General features: G+C 42.3%; 1 protein-coding gene across 2 annotated transcripts in view; it reads left to right on the forward strand.

The window, feature by feature from the left end:
- The window catches only part of RHOH (ras homolog family member H), a 48,250-nt gene that overhangs the window by 16,312 nt on the left and 10,516 nt on the right, over positions 1–21,422 (forward strand). The window contains exon 2 of one of the 2 annotated variants that reach the window (XM_054553841.1): positions 4,856–5,068. The exons of the other annotated variant lie outside the window; for it this stretch is intronic. The gene's annotated coding sequence lies outside the window, so the exon portion shown is untranslated. The remainder of the gene's footprint in view (positions 1–4,855; positions 5,069–21,422) is intronic. 2 annotated transcript variants of the gene reach the window in all.

Genomic DNA, 21,422 nt, shown 5'->3' on the forward strand with positions numbered 1-21,422 from the left:
AACTATGATAGTGAAAGTTGCCTTGAACCTTGTTTTAGAAAAATGGCAAGTGTGGGTCTCACTCTTCTAGTTCCTGACTTCTCTCTCTCTCATTTCTCTGTTTTTTTTTTTTCTCTCTCTCTCACACACACACACACACACACACACACACACACACCCATCTTGGGCCAGGTTTGTAAAGCCTCATGGGAAATGGAACACGGAAGAATCTGCTGGGAGGTTTTAAAATTTAATTTTAGTCAGATTTAGTAAGATTTCTTAATACAAAACAAAACAAAAATGCTCTAAAAAAAATCCTTGTTAGGGTCTGCTTAAGACAACTAATAACAACAGATGTGAGGGCATAGTTCCTAGTTACCAAAGAATCGCTCTGGTGAGAGAGGAGTGGAGGCAAAAATTCCAGATGGTACCCGGGTAGCGATTGCACTCAGCTAGGTCATCCTAGGACAGCTGCCCTCGACTGCTGCTCCTGAGCCTCTCCATTGTAATTTTCCTTCTTCTACTTCCTTTTTAAAAATTTTTCTTTTTTGTTGAGATAGAGTCTTGCTCTGTCTCCCAGGCTGGAGTGCAGTGGCACGATCCCCACTCACTGCAACTTCCGCCTCCCAGGTTTAAGTGATTCTCCTGCTCAGCCTCCTGAATAGCTGGGATTACAGGCATGTGCCACCACGCCCGGCTAATTTTTGTATTTTTAGTGGAGACAGCATTTCACCATGTTGGCCGGACTGCTCTCAAACTCCTGTGCTCAAGTGATCTGCCCGCCTCAGCTTCCCAACGTGTTGGGATTACAGGTGTGAGCCACTGTGCCTGGCCTAGTTCCTTTGTTTTAAAAGCTTAAATGCATGAAGCATACAGTACTGTGAAGACTTGCTTGATGTGATGCAGGTTCCTTAATCTCCTCCTTTGCTATTTGGTTCGCAGGTGGTGGTATGGGTGGCACTTTGGGGATGGCGGAGCAGAAGGAAGCTTTCTGATCAATGTTTGCACAGTATACGAGAAGGTTACAAGATATGGGCATCATGCACAGGTGGTGAGGTGGTTAGAGAAAGGTAGATGGTGTTTGGGGATTACCCTCTGGTACATTTCAATTCACTTTGGGGTTATGAGATTTCAGGAGGTTAGCTAATGCTCACGTCCTGGGGTGGGCTCTTTTGTATTTCTTTGTTGTCTCTTTTTCATTTTTTAGAGACAGAGTTTTACTATATTGCCCAGGCTGGTCTCGGACTCCTGGCCTCAAGCGATCCTCCCACCTCAGCCTCTGAGTTACAATTATCTCTTGAAAGTAATTTCAGGTAGGCTTGTGGCTACCAAGGCAAGCCTAGGGAAGCCCACTACGTGAAGAGGATTAGAGTCCTCTGGAGAAGTTGGATTCACATGAAGAGATACTAATCAGAAAGTTGGGAGTTAGTCATCCATGGAAAACAGGCATGTTTGAGAATCATATTCTGGCAGTGCCCATCCATGCATTGTCAGTGGAGAGAGAACCTTGGCTAATGGACTTCCCCAGCTTTGATCCCATGGATAAGACCATGGGGGAGAAGGTAAGGCTTAGGCTAAAGGATATTCTTGGATCATTCAGTCACCTCCTTCCACTTTGAGTCCCTGTTGACCAGGGAACATCTTGGTGTCATAGCTTGGCTTTCCAATGGCTCTCCCCGTGGGGAAAGAATACACAGGCTGTGTTGATGGTATTCTAGTCCTCACGAGAGCTGAGTTTCTCATGGTCAGCAAATGAATTGGCATCCCGATATATAAGCAAATCTTGTGACCTTGGTTAAAGTGAGTTTCACTCTGTAAAGTCATATACTTTCTTGTTAGTTGAGGGAGTCAGATTTCTGAGGGTAAGAGGTGAAGCCAAGAACCATGGCAAATTCATTATCTTGATAAAAACTACCCGGTAAGGCTGCCCATTTTCTTTCAAACGGCAACACCGTATGTCCAGTGAGGTTCCTCTTACGAGACATCGGGGGTATCAGGAGTGGGTGCCAAGCTGGAGTCCTGAGAATGAGGGAAATAGGAGACCGTGAGTTTTGAGCACCACAGCAATTTCTCTTCTCCTTTTGTCCCTCTTGCTTTAGGTAGTAATGCATGCCTTAAGATAATAAAAGGTCTGTCTTTGTGGGCTCTTCATTGCCATAGAAAAATGATTGGTATGAGTTTCCCAGGGCCTCGGATAAAAATATTTCTTCAGAGAGGGTTTTGAAAACTTATGCCAGTTACCTGGGTGGACTCCAATCTTTCAAGCACTGTATTTCTTTTCCTGGTCCTCCCTCGCTCCCTCCTTCCTTTCCTTCCTTCTCTAAACAGAGTCTAAGGTAATGCCCCACTCTGGTTTCTTGGGATAGGGAAGGGGGTGGAATTACTTCTGACTCACCCTTACCCTTATGGTGTCCCCTTTGGGGTTCTGGCTAAAATATATATATTGGGAAGTGGGACGCAGTGGCTCATGCCTGTAATCCCAGCACTTTAGGAGGCCAAGGCGGGTGGATCACTTGAGGTCAAGAGTTCAAGACCAGCTTGGCCAACACCCGTCTCTACTAAAAATACAAAAATTAGCCTGGCGTGGTGGTGCATGCCTGTAATCCCAGCTACTCAGGAGGCTGAGGCATGAGAATCGCTTGAACCTGGGAGGTGGAGAGTGTGGTGAGCCAAAATCACGCCACTGCAGTCCAGCCTGGGTGACAGAGCGAGACTCTGTATCAAAAAACAAACAAATAAGTAAAATATATATATTGGGGTCCATTAGTTTTTCCACCCTGGGTGGACTCTGACCTTTGACTTCTGTCATCCTTGCCCCATGAGGCCATCGGAACTGCAGCTCGTTTTCCGCTTTTTCATCTCCATTTCTTTCAGCTGACAAATGCTGTTTACCTCACTGGCTTCTCCTTTATTCTTAGGTTTTGGCCTGACAGTTACTGTTTTTTTTTTTTTTAGCTCTTTGATACTTTTAAGAAAATGGTTTTTAGGCCGTGCACAGGGGCTCATGCCTGTAATCCCAGAACTTTGGGAGGCCGAGGTGGGTGAATTGCTTGAGCTCAGGAGTTTGAGACCAGCCTGGCCAACATGGTGAAACCCCGTCTCTATTAAAAATTCAAAAATTAGCCGGGCGTGGTGGCAGGTGCCTGTAATCCCAGCTACTCCAGAGGCTGAGACAGGAGAATTGCTTCAACCCGGGAGACAAAGGTTGCAGTAAGCCGGGATCACACCACTGCACTCCAGCCTGGGCGACACAGTAAGACTCCATCTCAATTAAAAAAAAAGAAACAAAAAATAAAAACATAAGGACTTTTCACAAAAATATGATTCTTTAGGCAAGAGGTTTATTTCTCTAAGTGTCAGTTTCTCTGAAAACTTTGAGGATTGGATTGGATATAAATTTCCCCAAGTACAATGTGTGTACCAATGGTGGGAAACAAGATCTTTTTAGGGCAAGCATTTAAAAAATGTTTTTAATAGGTATATGTTTCTTTGAATGTTTTCAGAAAAAATTATAAGTTACAATCAAATCTATGATTTCATCTATTTAATTGCTTAGGACAAGGCCATATGAGTTCACTTAGAGTTGATTTTAAAAACATATCAAATAAATAATAGTTCAAATATGGTTATCAGATGACTGAAATTTGGGGCAGGATTAGAAGATGATCTTTCAGATTTTGACTAACTTGACTATTCTGGTCTCAATGACAAAAGGAAACAAGTTCCCGTAAGTCATTACAGTGGAACCCAATGATATTATCCAAGAAACCAATATTCCTAGGATCTTAGTTCTCCTAGAAATCTTTCTAGCATGCTGAGCGGGATGGGTTGGACACAATCCAAATCACTGGAATATTACAAGTTTAAAAAATTGTTTTGAGTGGTGTGTGAAAGAGCCCTGCTCTGAGGACTTCTGGAATGAGTGAGAAGGGAACTTACAGACCTACTGAGGCTTGCTCCTCTGTCAGATGTGGCAGGAGGGTTGGGGTCTTGGAGTTGTTCAAGTAATTTCATCAGTTAGGGGTCAATCCTGACCCAGGATCCAGTCCTGCTGGGCCATACTTTCTTAAAGTGACTATCCAGTGACACTAGCAAATGTTACCTCTTCCAGGGAAGAAATGACAGGATGTGTTTATATTTTCTTTTACAAAGGATCATGAGATTTTATTTTTACTTTTTTTTGTTATAGAAGTGGTATATGTCTATGAAGGAAACTCAGAAAACATAGATAAGCACACACAAAAAATTTGTAATTGCACCAGTATGAGCATGTTAAAATCTTGGTATAGTTTACTTTTTCCTCTCTCTATTTTTACTAAAAAATCAGGATTACGTTGCACATACCAATTTGAACTTGCTTTTCTTTGATCCATACAACAATGTTGTCACATACTTTTCCCCACATTATTAAATATTGTTCTACGATAGTAAGGAATTCAATGATAAAAGAGGTGTATTGTCTTCCTCCCACCTTATACAAGTTATTTTGTGTGGCAGCTTGACTTGTATTTTAGAAGTAGAGACAAATTAAGGCAAAAATAAATAGAAATGGCAAATTAATTCCACAAGGAGTGTGTTTTCTGAAAGTCCCTGCTGCTAGAAACGGAGTTAGGATTATGCCTTCTGGTTTCAAACATGTCGATAATAGCTGTGTGGGCTACTAGAGTGGCGTCAAAAATGGATGTCCAACTCCATATTGGAGCTGTGGGTAACCTAGTGAGAGCCACAAATCACCCTTCTAAGAGCCGGTGGTCAGGGAGCACCTTTCCAGTTTAGGGCATATACAAGTTGCTCTCCTGATGGACATCTGGTCCATGATATTTGACTGTTTTAAGGTGTGGAATGCTTTTACAAGGTCCAAAACTTCTGTCCTTAGTATGAACATTTGGGAGGCAAGTGAGTGATATGACCCATGGCTGCCTTTTTGTCCGGCAAAGCACGAGGATGCTTTGGAGAACGGAAGGATTTCATCGAGTCCAAATGACACTCACCTCTGGGCCTCTCAGCCTCCTTGGCCATGTGGTTGTTCTGCTACTGAGAGTCTGCAGATGAGCTGGTGGTTTCTCCAAGCTTCCGAGAGCTCTCTCAGGTATTTATTATATGCTGTTCTGTCTACAGTGTTCTGTCTACAATGACCAGTGGACTCTAAACTGGGCTGGAACATGTTCCCAGGAAAACATGCCCAAATTCTGTTCTACCTTGTGTAAATCTAAGACAGGGGCTACTGAACACAGTCTTGGAAATCAGACACCTGCTAGGGCCCCTTGTGCTTAGCTTGGCTGATGAGCCCAGGCTGAGGGCTTTTTTGCAGGCATGCCAAAAAATGCAGGGCCAAGGCTGGGGGTGGAGAGGGAAGGCTAGGGAAGTCAAGGAAGGCATGAGGAACAGCTTGGCAGCGGGAAAAGTTCATCTGGTGGCAGGAGCTTTAGGCTCTCTGCTCCTTCACCCTTTTCTCTATTCAAATCTGCTCTCAAGGCAGCATGTGATATTGATGGTTCACAGAAACATGAACTACCAGCCTTGGAGGGGCCCTGAGAGCCCATCTAGGTCAATGCCTCGTTTTGCGGATGAGAAAACAGGTTTGGAGTGGCTAAATGGCGTGAGCAAGGTTGTGTCACTAGTGATAGAGCTGGGATTCAAGCCTGACGGTCAGTCCAGGGCTCTGATCACCACAAGCTGCCTCTATATACAGTATAGTGAGAAAGTCTCAACCACCACGTTGACTCTTCGTTTATATTTAATATTATATTTGTATTTTAAGATTGATCCATAATGGAAGGAATTGTTTAGTCCTGTACTAAAGGAATTTAGAAAGAGTTGGGTGACTCAATCTACCGATAAGGAAAAAGATTTACAATCTATTACTAAGTGAGAAAGGCATCATGGAGTATAGTATAATATGCTGTAGTTTGTATATAAAAATGTGTGTGTGGCTGGGCGCAGTGGCTCACGCCTGTAATCCTAGCACTTTGGGAGGCCAAGGCAGTTGGATCACCTGAAGTCAGGAGTTTGAGACCATCCTGCCCAACATGGTGAAACTCCATCTGTACTAAAAATACAAAAATTAGCCGGGCGTGGTGGCACGTGCCTGAAGTCCCAGCTACATGGGAGGCTGAGGCAGGAGAATCACTTGAACCCAGGAGGTGGAGGTTGCAGTGAGCCAAGATCACACCACTGCACTCCAGCTTGGGGACAGAGTGAGACTCCATCTCAAAAAAAAAAAAAAAAAGTGTGTGTGTGATAATTATACACATACATTCATATATATATGCATGTGGATTCATGTAATAATGTAATAGCTTTGGAAAAATGCATGAGAAACTTAGTCTGATGGTTGCCTCTGGGAAAATGGCCTGGGCACCATAGGAGGGAGGTATATTTTTCACTTTTATACTTTTAAAATGTTACTATAGGCATGTAATCACTACTCAAAAAATGTAAAAACATTTAAAGATGACATGTGAGCTCAAATAAGGGAGAAATATATTGCTTATTGGGAAGGCCTCATACAAGAGGTAGCATCTGAGCTGGGCTCTGGGATGGGTAGAAGTTCACCAGGAAGAGCCAGGGCAGGAAAGCTTACGACAGCAGGATTGAAGCTGTCAAAGCAGGAAAGGCCAGGGAGAGTGTCAGCGATGTTGCATAGTCTGGAGAAATTGCAGCAAAGTAGTATGCTGTTGTTTGTATATAAAAATGTGTGTGTAATCATTATATGCATTCATACCTACAGCATGTGAATTTATGTAATAATGTAATAGCTTCAGAAAAATGCATGAGAAACGGCATTGGCTAGGTAAAGCAGGGACAGGGCCGAGGAGAAAAGTAAAGAGAGAGAACTCGGCTGGATGGAGGTTATTTTATACTTAATATGGCATAAAGGGCTTTTTACAAATTGGCCCCATTGTCCCTTTCCAACATCATCTTCCACCTGTGCTTCAGCCACCATAGCCAGCTGTCTATTCTCCAAATACCCACGTGCACACCTGGGCACCAGCCGCTTCCTCTGCCTGCGTGCGGTCCACCAGTCCTATCTTCTCTCTCTCCTCCAAGACCAAGTTCAAATGTTCCTCCTCTCCCCCTCCCCACCCCACCACCCTGGAAGATTTTAACACTCTGTCCTTAGTGTTCTCTTGGCAGTTTGCATTTACCTTTATTATAGAACTTGGCTGTTTAAATTTTAATTTTTTGCAGGACAAACCGGAGAGTGAGGTCATTTATATGCAGAACATTGCGTCTCCTCTCTCTAATTTAGCATTTTATTCTCTGAGGTCCTAGCTATAGGGTACTTTATGGTGATGAAGTACAGCCACACCATACTGCCTTTGTGTGGCCATTGCATGACCTCTCCAAATGAAATCATTTCTTCTATAGAGAAAAAATAGTGAGGATCAGAGACGTTATTAACTAAGTAAAAAAAAATTTTTTTTAAACCTCTGGGCCTAGTCTAAACTACATTAACATTTTCTTTATTATCTTCTGCCCCATTAGGCTCCTTAAAAGTAGGCCTACTTTAAAGACAATTAAAGGCAGATATTTTGTCACTTTTTTTAGACTTCTATGGATTTGAAATGTCATGTTAACAGAACACTATATATGCATAAGCAATGAACTGAACCATTAAAAAAGAATTTTGCTCTGGAATATCCTGGTAGTTTCAGGGTCATTATGTATTTGTTTTGCTCAGTTTCTTGATCTTTCTGATCCTTAATCAGAAGCTGAGCATCTAGGGAAATATTTTATCCTATTGCTGTGTATCTACAATATTATCTGTATAAAAAGTACATATGTCTATATTTCAAAAGAAGATTGAAAAAATCTAAGAAAATCTGAATAAACTTGTGTTCTTAGATTATTCCTCTTTGTTCCTCTTCTCCCTTAGGCAATTGAGGGAGTAACTGCTATGTTCCTAGTACAATTTATTCTATAAAGGGACATGTGAAAGGTGAGCTGAGAATTCCCAGTAAACCTCGATTTGCCCACCATTGCAGAGACTTTTCCTCTGCCTGGGCCAGTGTCCTTCTCGGCAAGGGAGTATAGATCGCACCAGACTAAGTTTGCACATTTATCTTTCTACATAAATGGAAAACCCTTCCCAGATTGTTCAACTGGTTGCTTTTTTTCAGTTACTAGAATACCTCATTTGATTGCACTCCACAGATATTGTATTTTATACAAACTGAAGGTTTGTGGCAACTCTGTGTTGAGCAAGTCTATCAGCACCATTTTCCCAACAGCATATGCTCACTTTATGTCTCTGTCACATTTTGGTAATGCTCAAAATAATTCAGATGTTTTCATTATTATTGTATCTGTTATGGTCATCTGTGATCAGTGATCTTTGATGTTACTATTGCAATTGTTTTGGGGCATGATGAATCATGCCCATATAAGATAGCAAACTTAATGGATAAACGTTGTACGTGTTCTGACTGCTCTGGCTGTTCCCCCACCTCTCTTCCTCCCTTTGGGCCTCCCTATTCTCTGAGACATAACGATATTGAAATTAGGCCAGTTAATAAACCTATAATGGCCTCTCAGTGTTTAAGTGAAAGGAAGAGTCATGTGTCTCTCACTTTAAATCAAAAGCTAGAAATCATTAAGTTTAATGAGGAAGCCATGTTGAAAGCTGAGAGAGGCCAAAAACTAGGCCTCTCGTGCCAGTTAGCCAGGTTGTCAATGCAAAGGAAAATTTATTGAAGGAAATGAAAAGTTCAACTCCTGGGAACACATGAATGATAAGGAAGTGAAACAGCCTTATTGCTTGGACAAAGCTTTAGCGGTCTGGGTAGAAGATCAAACCAGCTATACAATTTCTTTAAGCCAAAGATTAATCCAGAACAAGGCCCTAACTTGCTTCAATTCTATGAAGGTTGAGAGAGGTGAGGAAGCTGCAGAAGAAAAGTATGAAGATAGCAGAAGTTGGTTCACTAGGTTTAAGGAAAGAAGCCATTTCCATAACACCAAAGTGTAAAAAGAAGCAGCAGGTTCTGATGAATAAACTACAGCAAGTTATCTAGAAGATCTAGCTAAGGTCATTGATGAAGGTGGCTACAGTATACAATAGAATTTTCAATGGAAACAAAACGGCCTTCTATTGGAAGAAGATGCCATCTAGGACTTTCACAGCTAGTGAGAGGTCAATACTTGGCTTTGAAGCTTCAAAGAACAGGCTGACTGTCTTGTTAGGGGCTAATGCAGCTGGTTGCTTTAAGACGAAGCCAGTGCTCATTTACCATTCCAACAGATCCTAGGGCCTTAAGAATTATGCTAAATCTACTCTGCCTGTGCTCTATAAATGGAACAACTAAAGCCTGAATGACAGCACATCTATTTACAGCAATGTCTACTGAATAATTTAAGCCCACTGTTGAGACCTACTGCTCAGGAAAAAGATTCCTTTCAAAATATTACAGCTCATGGACAATGCACCTAGTCACCCAAGAGCTCTGATGGAGATGTACAAGGAGATTAATGCTGTTTTCACGCCTGTTAACACAGTATCTATTCTGCAACCCATGGATCAAGGAGTCATTTCAACTTTCAAATCTTATTATTTAAAAGTACATTTTGTAAGGCTATAGCTGCCATAGATAGTGATTCCTTTGATGGATCTAGTCAAAGTAAATTTAAAATCTTCTGAAAGGATCTACCATTTTAGATGCCATTCAGAACATTTGTGATTCATGGGAGAAGGTCAAAATATCAGCATTAACTGGAGTTTGGAAGAAGTTGATTCCAAGCCTCATGAATGACTTGAGGGATTTAAGATGCTAGTGGAGGAAGTAACTGCAGATGTGGTAGAAGGAGCAAGAGAGCTAGAATTAGAAGCGGAGGCCGAAGGTGGGACTGAATGTCTGTAATCTCATGTTAAAATTTAATGTATGAGGAGTTGCTTCTTACAGATGAGCCAAGAAAGTAATTTCTTGAGACGGAATCTACTTCTGGTGAATATACTGTGAAAACTGTTGAAATGGCAACAAAAGATTTAGAATATTACATAAACTTAGTTGATAAAGCAGTGGCAGGGTTTGAGAGGATAAACTCTAATTTGCAAGAAGTTCTGCTGTGGATAAAATGCATTTCATGCTACAGAGAAATCTTTCATGAAAGGAAGAATCAATCAGTGTGGCAGACTTCATTGTTGTCTTATTTTAAGAAATAGCCACAGCCACTCCAACCTGCAGCAACCACTACCCTGATCAATTGGCAGCCATCAACATTGAGGCAAAAAGATTAGGACTTGCTGAAGGCTCAGATGATTGTTAGTTTTTTTTTTGTTTGTTTTTTTTTTTTTTTAGAGAGGGTCTTGCTCTGTTGCCCAGGCTGGAGTGCAGTGGTGCAATCATAACTCACTGTAGCCTCCCGGAGTCAAGTGATCCTCCCACCTCAGCCTCCTGAGTAGCTGGGACTACAAGTGTGCACTACCACACCTGGCTAATTTAAAAAAATTTTTTATCTAGACAGAGTCCCATTGTGTTGCCCAGGCTGTATTGTTAGCATTTTTAAGCAATAAAATATTTTTAAATTAAGCCATGTATACTTTCAGACATCATGTATAGTGTAAACATAACTTTTTTTTTTGAGACAGAGTTTCGCTCTTGTTGCCCAGGCTGGAGTGCAATGGCACGATCTTGGCTCACTGCAACTTCTGCCTCCTGGGTTCAAGCAATTCTCCTGCCTCAGCCTCCCAAGTAGCTGGTATTACAGGCATGCGCCACCATGCCTGGCTAATTTTTTATTTTTAGTAGAGACAGGGTTTCTCCATGTTGGTCAGGCTGGTCTTGAACTCTCGACCTCAGGTGATCTGCCTGCCTCGGCCTCCCAAGGTGCTGGGATTACAGGCGTGAGCCACTGCGCCTGGCCAACATAACTTTTATGTGCACTAGGAAACAAACAAAAATTGTGTGACTCACTTTATTGCAAGATTCACTTTATTGCAGTGGTCTGGAACTGAACCAGCGATATCTCTGAGGTATGTCAGTATATCATACGCTTCCTGGGCAATACGAACAGGCTGACCTAATTCATTCTAATGCTGAGTAGACTGTACGGAATGGATATGACATAATTAATTTAACCTCTGCTTCTTAATGGACCTTTCAGATCTTTCCAGTTCTTTTTTTGCTGTCATGAGTAATGTAGCAATGGAAATTCTTGCATATCTTAACTACTTGTGTAGACACATCAGTACAACGTGTTGAAAGAATTGGAATTGCTGGATGAAAACGTCTCCGCATTTAAAAGTTTAATAGATACTGGCAATGACTTAAAGGATGGAGTGGTGCAAGGGGTCCCCCCTAAATACAGGAAGTAAGGGGGCATATCATTTATATAGAATTTTAAAACAGTAGTAAAACCAGTGTGGGTCTGTTTTTTATTATCACCATGCGCTGGCAGTGATAAAGTCAGAGTAAGTTTTTAATGGTGCGTACAGCTTTCACTAGAGCTTTGGGGCCAAGTTGCATCTTCAGCTCCTATGGCACAGCATAGTCCTGAGTTTAAGCTGCAGATTAGACATAAACAATGATAGCACAGTGATTGTAGAAACCCCGGAACAGAACTCGAGTTACCTCAATTCCGTTATTCTCTCAGAGTTTCGTATTTAAATTTAAAACAACAAAGGAGAATGCAAACTACAAAGTATAATTAATTCTGATTGGTAAGTGCAAATTTTAATTCGTACATGAAATGTTTTACTGAATTACTGTTATTGTTTTTTAAAGACAGGGTCTCACTTTGTCACCCAGGCTGGAGTGCAGTGTTGTGATCATGGCTCACTGCAGCCTTGATCTCCTGGGCTCAAGCCGTTCCCTGTCTCAGCCTCCTGAGTAGCTAAGGCTACAGGTACACGCTACCATGCCCAACTAATTAAAAACACTTTTTGGTAGAGATGTTTGTTCGTTTTTGTTTTTTGTTTGTTTGTTTTCAGAGTCTCACTTTGTCACCTAGGCTGGAGTGCACTGGCGAAATCGGCTCACTGCAACCTCCACCTCCCAGGTTCAAGTGATTCTCATGTCTCAGCCTCCCAAGTAGCTGGAATTACAGGCATGCACCACCACACCCAGCTAATCTTGCTGTTTCCCAGGCTGGTCTCAAACTCCTGGCCTTGAGCAATCCTCCTGCCTCGGCCTTCCAAAGTTCTGGGATTATAGATGTCGGCCAGTACACCTGACCTGAATGATTTTTTTAAAGTTCAATTAAAAAAAAAAAGTAACTTGTTCGTTTTAAAGCTAAAGAAGGAATAAAAAATAAAAAGTCTGTTCCTGATTCTTACACATTACTAGGAAAATAATTTTGTCACCTAGAGGAGAGAGGTTGACAGATGATCAGTTGTGGGTGTCAAATACACTAAGGACGCCACTGGATTCTGTTCAAGTGCCCTCTACAAAGATGGTGGTCTTGTGCTCATCAAATGGTGTGTGAGAGTGTCTGATTGAGGAAGAATCTTTAAAATGCTGTAAGAAATCAGGCTTGTAGTAAGAAGGAAATCACCCACCAGCAGAAAAATGTATTTCCAGCCTTTCTTCCTCACCCTCTGCCATTGTTTTAGGATTGCTTAGTTTCATCAAGGTTTGAAGGATAGGCAGGCTCCCACTAAGAGAGAGGTAGGGAGAGGGGAGGTAGAGACCTATGAATGGGCTCAGAGGCTGGACTGCCAGAGTCTGAACCCCAGCATCTCTTCTCACTAGCTTGTCATCTTGGGCAAGGTACTTTACTTCTCTGTGCCCTAGTTCTCCCAGCTGTAAAATGAGACAAAAATGATATTGACCCCATGCAGTCTTGTTGTAATGATTAAAGGAGGTAATTTTTATAAAGCACTTAAAACAGCGTCTGGCAAATGTGTTTATTGTTATCCTTATCTGCTAAGGGCCAGGCATTCATCTAGGCATGGGAGATAGATTCTTTTCAGTTACCTTAAAAAAAATCCTACAAATGATGCATGATCAATTCACATTTTGCAGTTGTAGTTATGTGACTTGCCCAAGGTTATACTGCTGCTCAGCAAGGGAGATGAAAATCTAACTGTGACTGGCTGGGTGCGGTGGCTCATGCCTGTAATCCCAGCACTTTGAGAGGGTGAGGAGGGCGGATCACCTGAGGTCGGGAGTTCAAGACCAGCCTGACCAACATGGAGAAACCCCATCTCTATTAAAAATACAAAATTAGCTGGGCGTGGTGGCGCATGCCTGTTATCCCAGGTACTTGGGAGGCTGAGGCAGGAGAATCGCTTGAACCCAGGAGACGGAGTTTGTGGTGAGCCGAGATCATGCCATTGCACTCCAGCCTGGGTAACAAGAGTGAAACTCTATCTCAGAAAAAAAAAAAAAGAAAAAGAAAAAAAAAAATCTAACCATGACTGTCAACTCCACAACATGGGCCCTTTGCAAACAATTGCATATCGTTAGTCTTACATATTGAAACTAAAACTAAATCACCTCACTCCTTCCAGTGCTCTGGGCTGCATATCCAGAACAAATTATTAAATGCCTGACTTCTTTTATAGCTTAAGCAATCTGCAAGTTAAGGGTTTATCCTACTTCTAGAGAATGCTGGAAAGCTTAATGATTTCTCCTAAAGAGAGATGATCCATCTCGAAGGAAGTGGATGAGAAAGGGAACAGATGTTTAAAAAGTATTTTTATATTAAAACTGGGAGCTGTGGCTGGGTGTGGTGGCTCACGCCTGTAATCTCAGCACTTTGGGAGGCCAAGGCAGGTGGATCACTTGAGGTCAGGAGTTCAAGACCAGCCTGGCCAACATGGCGAAATCTCGTTTCTACTAAAAATACAAAAATTATCCAGGTGTGGTGGTGCATGCCTGTAATTCCAGCTACTCGGGAGGCTGAGACACGAGAATCACTTGAACCTGAGAGGTGGAGGTTGCAGTGAGCCGATCTCGCCACAGCACTCCAGCCTGGGTGACAGTGAGACTCTGTCTGAAAACAAGCAAATGAAAAACAAAAACAAAAACAAACAAACAAAAAACATTGAGAGCTACCTTTTGAGTAAAAAGCCATCAGTACACAATAAAATCTTTCGCTGGGAAAAAGGCAAAGAAATAAAGGTTGCTACTGTGTGAATAATTTGGCATATTTATCTAGCTATATGAGCATTGTGCTTAAAATGTTAAGGCAATTAAGAATGGGCTATATGATGTAGGCATAATGTGTATCTGAAAAAATCCTGTGTAGATGGAAAGTGTGCTGACTCAGCTGGTTCAGTTTCTGGGCCTCGTGTGGGCCCCCAGCAGCTTAACCACTTCTCTCAAGTCCTTGGTTTCCTCATGGGGGAAATGAGTATGTTGAATTAGATGACCTTTCAGGCATCTCATCATGCTGAGTTTTTTTTCCACAGCAGGGAACATGCTACTTTACATTCTGTTTAGGGCTTGCTCAGTGAAGGGGGAGTACCAGAAATTTGGGGAATTCCCAGAATACCTGGGCACTATATATATATATATATATATATATATTTGCAACGCATTTAATCAGAAAAGATTAATATCCTTAATCTCTAAAAGGATTTTAAAAGTCATTAAGAAACAATGACTGTCTTGCTGGAAAAGTAGGTAAAACCAATGACTTACAAAAGAAAGAATATATGTTGTCAAAAAACAGATGAGCAAATTTTAATCTTCACCAGTTGTAAATGAAATGCATATGAAAACAAATCAAACTTGCAAATATTATACCCCGTGAGAGTTGATAGAGCGATGCAATGATAGGCCCATACATGGAATATAAATTGGTTCAATTTTTTATCTCTTCTGTTCCAGCAGTTGCTCTCATATCTATTTATCCTAAAGAAATAATCATATATTTATAGTAAAAATATTTACTCAATGTTGTTATAGTGAAAATGAGGAATTATTAAACTATCCAACAGTAGGCAATTGGTTAAATAAATGATGCTATATTTACATAATGAAATTTTATGCAGCCATTTTCTATGTCAAGAATCTTGACATAGAATGTTAAATTAAGACCTAAATGTTAAATTAAGAAAAACAAGATGCCAAACCGCATATAAAGTATGGTATTCTTAGTTTTGGAAAAAAATGATGCACTGAACAAAAAAATCCCAGAAAAATGTACGCTAATATTTTACAGCTTTTGGTTCTAGGTGGTAACTGATTTTTGTCTTCTTTGGATCAGTGTTTTCGAAATGTTCTATAATGTGTATGTACTACTTTTATAATCAGAAAATAGGATATATAGAAATGGTCTAGAAAAAATGAGGAGAGAAGTTAGAATAGGGAGGTCATCTTCAATCTGTTTGGACCAGCAAGTAAAAGCAGGAAATGCTGCCCACCACCAATGGCTTGAATATGTGTGCTGGATGGTGGTGGTGGTTGGTGGTTCTGGGGTTGGGGATGGGGGAAACCTTGAGATGTGATGGTTTTCTTAGAGATGGTGCTTTACAGCTAGGAAGTATCTTGGACTTGGTGGAGGTCTATCCAGACATCAGGCAGATTTCATATTTTCACAGACAAAGGCTACGTTTACGTCTAAGGGGAAAACACAAAATACTAAGAAACCTCCAAAGCCCCCTCACCTTTTCAGACAACAAGAACCCCCAGGGCAGAGGGTCTTCCTCACTCTCAGAGTTACTTTGACTTCTCATCTGGTTTCGTGTGGGTAATGCATTTTCACTCTTGAGTTTCTTTTCTTTTTAAGGTATTTTCATTATGACGTTTGTTCTTTTGCAAAGAGCTAATTCTGCAGAATTCTACCCAGGGAGGGCCAAGGGAAGTTAGTGAAGGTAATGATACCAGTTAGAAAGTTGAGTTTGGGTCATCTCAGGGGCCTTCTTTGGTTGGAATATGTTCTAGAGATGGCCCTTACTTCCCAGGAATAGATAGTGATGTCTTACTGAGTTGCAGGTAGAGTCTGTATAAGTGCAAGATTTTCTTCCCTGACTTGTCTGGGAATCCTTACCCAGGACTGTGGCTTTCCTCTTCCATATCCCTCCACCAGGAGGCAGGCTCTAAGCCTCTGTGCTGTCATCCTTTTGCCACTTCCATGAACATGCCTTCAAATACTTGAAAAAGTCACTATAGCGTAAAGTATACTTTTCTCTTTTGGTGATGCTTCTCTGCATTTTCTCTATAACCAGAGAGTAAGAATAAAACTACAGCTTGGGACCCGGCGTGGTGGCTCACACCTGTAATCCCAACACTTTGGGAGGCTGAGGAGGGTGTATCACCTTGAGGTCGGGAGTTTGAGACCAGCCTGACCAACATGGAGAAACCCCGTCTCTACTAAAAATACAAAATTAGCTGGCATGGTGGCACATGCCTGTAGTCCCAGGTACTCGGGAGGCTGAGGCAGGAGAATCGCTTGAACCTGGGGGGTGGAGGTTGCAGTGAGTCGAGATCTCGCCATTGCACTCCAGCCTGGGCAACAAGAGTGAAACGCCATCTCAAAAAAAAAAGAAAGAAAACAAAAGCCCCCACCCTTTAAAACTTTTAACATGAAAAGTTTTGAAGCTACACCAAAGAGGAGAGAACAGGCTAATATACCCCTGTGTACCCACCACTCAACCTCAGTAGTTCTTAACACTTTTCCAATCTTATTTTATCCATTGTTTTTACTTGTTTTCTGGAATAATATAAAATAAATCCCTGACATTTATTTTCCCTATCAATACATCAACATCTCTACCAGATAAGGGCCTTAAAATATAATTGACAAATTGATTGATAAATAAGGGCCTGACAATACAGTTATCACCTAACAAAATTAGCAATAGTTCTTAAATGTCATCTAATACCCAGGCCATATTCAAATTTATTTGAATATCTAAAAGACTATAAAAACGACTTCTTTTTTTTGAGACGGAGTCTCATTCTGCCATCCAGGCTGGAGTGCAGTGGCACGATCCCCCCTCACTGCAACCTCTGCCTCCTAGGTTCAAGCGATTCTCCTGCCACAGCCTCCTGAGTAGCTGGGATTATTAGCCACCATGACGGGCTAATTTTTGTATTTTTAGTAGAAACGGGGTTTCGCCATGTTGGCCAGGCTGGTCTAGAATTCCTGACCTCAAGTGATCCGCCGCCTTGGCCTCCCAGAGTGCTATGATTACAGGCGTGAGTCACAGCACCTGGCCTGGACTTTTCTGAGTCCAAGCCTCCCTCTGTTGTCCAGGCTGGAGTGCAGTAGTGTGATCTCAGCTCACTGCAGCCTCTGCCTCTCAGGTTCAAGCGATTTTCCTGCCCCAGCTTCCCGAATAGCTGGGATTACAGGCACAGGCCACCAGGCCCAGCTAATTTTGTGTGTGTGTTTTTAGTAGAGATGGGGTTTCGCCATGTTGCGGCTAGTTCGAGACTAGCCGCAACATGGCGAAACCCCATCTCTACTAAAAGTGATCCACCCCCCTTAGCCTCCCAAAGTGCTGGGATTACAGACGTGAGCCACTGCGCCTGGCTCTCAGCCTGGACTTTTAAAACTCTTAAGAGTAAGAAGAAAGAAGAGGTGGCTTGGGGCTGAGGATAGCTATGAACAGCTGTGATTCAGGAGGCAGAATTATTCAGCTTCGCTCATCTCCTTTGCAAGGAGGAGAGAATGAAACAGACCTTTAAAAGGGAATCAGAAGTTGGAGTTAGTGCTTCTAGGAATTGTAAACGAATTCAGCAGTGTAGACCTAGAAAAATTTTCAGAGTCACTGATAGGGATTCACAGAAATTTTCTGTAGCTTCAAGGGACCAGCCCAGCCTTTTTGTTCCCTTCTGAGCCCACATTAAAAAGACAAAACAACATACAGGAAGCACTTCTTCAAAACTGCGCAAATAGCACATGCGTATCGTGGGCACATTTTTAAATGCAAGGAGAAGAAAATGGGAATCACATACAACCCCAGGACCCAGAGTCAAGCCAGGGGGCACCACTCTAGACATTTTCACAGCTCTGGAATCTCCTGTACAGGCCATTTTGAAACCTGCTTTCCACCCATTTAGCTTAGGAAGCCTTTTCCTGTGTCTGTGAATAGACCCGTATGCTGTTATGTTAATGGATTTCAATATAGGAGCAAACTGGTTTGTGCAAGACCCACCTATTCTTAGGTGATTTTTTTTTCTTTACATAACATAGTAGAGAACATGTTTCTAGCTAAAGATTTCATGTCAAAGCTCATGGGAGAGGAAGATGACCCTGGCTACCCCACTTCTCTTCCCCTTCATTCAGTAAACGATAGCCTTGTCATACGAGGGCAGCCCGTGGCTCTCCTGAAAGTGCTCTGTCTCTTCAGCAGGCCCCCCAGTGGGAAACACCCACATCTTCATGGATCTCACAGATCTGTCTCTCTCCTCTGGTGCTGCCTGTGTTTGCCAGCAGCTTCTCCCAGGCCCCCAGGCCTACAGCCTCAGAATCACCTTGTTTCAGGCCTGCGTGTCAGTTCCACCTCGTGGATGTTGCTGGGGCCTCTCTCCCTCTTTCTTGTCTCACAGCATCTGCTCTGGATGAAGCCATCCTTGATCCCAACGGCAGGAGCCTCCCATTTGCCTCTTTGGTCTTTCCCACCTGCAATCCAGCCTAACCTGCCACAAGAATGAGCTTCCTACAGCCCAGCTTGATCTCTCATTCTGGGCTCTGCCTTTTAGCCCAGCTGAACTGCCTCTCACCCTTCTAGGTGCCCTAGGTTTTTCCTTCATTGCTCATGTTTCTCTTTCTTCTCTGTGCATCTCAAGCTCAGTGGTTTTAAGGGTCATGTTCTAATATCATGGCCTCCACAAAGCCTTCCTTGATTCCAGCTAGTTGCAGGTAGCACCTTTTTCGCTTTGTTGGCACTTTATTTGTTCCTCCCTCAGATCCTTGCTGAAGTTTATGTCTGGTGTTGCCATTAGACTGTAAGTTTTTTGAAGGCAGAAGCTGTGTCTTCTTTAACTTGGCTTCAATGCCTGACACAGAGTAGGTGCTCAAAGAGGTTAGTAACATTTAAGTTAAAAGAGAATTGATTGGTAACAGTTTTTTTATTTTTTGAGACAGGGTCTCGCTTTGTCACCCAGGCTGGAGTGCAGTGGTGTGGTAATGGCTTACTGCAGCTTCAGCTTCCTGGGCTCAAGTAATCCTCCTGCCTCAGCCTCCCAAGTAGCTGGGACTACAGGCATGCTCCACCATGCCTGGCTAATTTTTTTTTTTTTTTTAATGTAGACTTGGTGGTGAGGGGTGGGGTTGGGGGAGGGGGGTCTCATCATGTTGCCCAGGCTGGTCTTGAACTCCTGGGTTCAGGTGATCCTCCTGCCTTGGCTTCCCAAAGTGCTGGGATTATAGGCAGGAGCCACTGTGCCTGGCTAGTAACAGTTTTATGTGCCAAAGACCCAGGAATTTTAATTGTCTGTTAACCGATTTTAACTGGAGTCAGCTGGAGCTAATAGTGTGCTGTGGCTGCTGATGAGCAGAAGGCAACCTTGGATTGTATTAAATCACAGGCTCATCTCCCATAATCCCTCCACCGGCCACTTCCTGCTCCCCACTAAGCAGCCCACAGTGCAACCTCCCTGAACTTCTTCTGCTTCCGCAAATCAAACATGTATTTTCATGCCCCTGGGCCTTTGCACATGCTTCTCCCCACCCCCAAAGCCTTTCTTCTCTTTTGCTTATCAAAATCTTACTCATCCTACAGATCAGCTGTCACCTTTTAAATGCAGGGTTCCCAAATCACCACTCCTTTCTCTCATCTCGAGAATTAATGCTCCCTCTCCTGTGTGTCTGTAGTACTGGTTCATATCATCATCATCATCATAGCAGCTACTATTTGCTAGTGCCTGTTCTATTCCAGGCACTGTTTTAGGCTCATGACATACACTAGCTCAGAACCATCTTACAACAACCCCTCAAGGTAAATGATAATAATGGTAAATACTTCTACGGTACTCACTCTGTGCCAGGCACTATTCAATGTGGTTTACATGCACTACCCATTTAATTCTGTGCAACCACCTTGTAAGGTAGGTGCCATTATTTTATTTTTATTTTTATTATTAAAAATAATACCATCAACCAACTCACCCCAGGTAGGTACCATTATTATTGCCTATTTTCAATTAGGGAAGGGGGGCTTAGAGAAATTAAGTGACCTTTATGAGATCACATAGCCAGTGGGGCTGAAAAGCAGTATGGTTCCAGAATCCGTGCTGTAGACACTATGCTTAGTTGACTTTGTTGTCAAAGGAACCAAAGCTCAGAGAGGTTAAGTAATTGCCCCAAGGTCACACATTTAAGTGGCAGACATTGGAGCCAAACCCAAGCCTGCCTGACCCCAGGTCTACATGCCCCTTCTTATTCTGAACTACCTTTCTGTCTAGTAGGGGTTGGCAAGCTTTTTTGTATAAAGACCAAATTGAAAATATTTTAGGCTTGGTTGCAACTTTATGTTGCAGCGAGAAAGCAGTCATAGGCAACATGTCAATGAATGGGCATGACCGTGTTCCAATAAAATGCTATTTGTGAAACCTGAAACTTGAATTTCATATAATTTTCACATGTCATAAAATATTTTCCTCTTTTGGATTTTTTTAACCATTAAAAAATGTAAAAACCACCTGTAATCCCAGCCACTTGGGAGGCTGAGGCAGGAGAATCACTTGAACTTGGGAGGCAGAGGTTGCAGTGAGCCGGGATCATGCCACTGCACTCCAGCCTGGGTGACAGAGTGAGACACCCTCTCAAATAAAATAAAATAAAGTAAAGTAAAATAATAAAATAAAATTAAATAAATAAAATAAAAGAAAATAAAATAATGAAATGTAAAAACAATTCTCAATTTATGGCCCTACAAAACCAGGTGGTGTGCTGGATTCAGCCATGCATGGGCCATAGTTTGACAACCTTACTTTATAGCATCGTGACATTATAGAAAGATTAGATAGGCATGATTTGACTTTTTGCTCTCTTTTTCCTAGAACAGTTCCGCTCAGGCCCCAGAGATAGATACCCAACTGAGAAAACATGAGTCCTTTGGTAAACAAGATCCACATTCCCTAAAAGAAGTTCAGAGACCACGTGTCCTTCCCTGAGCGCACCTCTTGGGGTTGCACCCTCAACTCCAAGCAGTTTTTCAGGCTATTCTAACTATTTTGAGAAAAGAAGTAGGAAATGCATTTCCCCATCACTTTAGTTTTGAGGTGAGGTTCTAAGGGTGCTCTGGGCAGTTGTCTAGCTGGCTAGTCTTGTATTTGACTCTGAAATTGAACTGGACTAAGAACTCTAGACCTCAGGCAATGATTCCTTGATTGTGCTCTTGGGAGTGGAAGAGACCAGTCAGGGCAGAGTTGCTGGACCAGAGGAGGGGAAGGGGACCACAGTCCCAGTGTGGTTGGGGATCAGAGGGCAGGACACACGGCTCAGAGAAGCTTCAGAGCTTAATACGTTGAAATAATAAAAGGCTTCAGGACTTGGCAATGTTTTGTTTTAATTCAACTATAAAGGGGTTTAATATGCTTCAGGCT

The sequence above is a fragment of the Pongo abelii genome, chromosome 3 (genome assembly GCF_028885655.2).
Source record: "Pongo abelii isolate AG06213 chromosome 3, NHGRI_mPonAbe1-v2.0_pri, whole genome shotgun sequence".
Lineage (NCBI taxonomy): Eukaryota > Metazoa > Chordata > Mammalia > Primates > Hominidae > Pongo > Pongo abelii.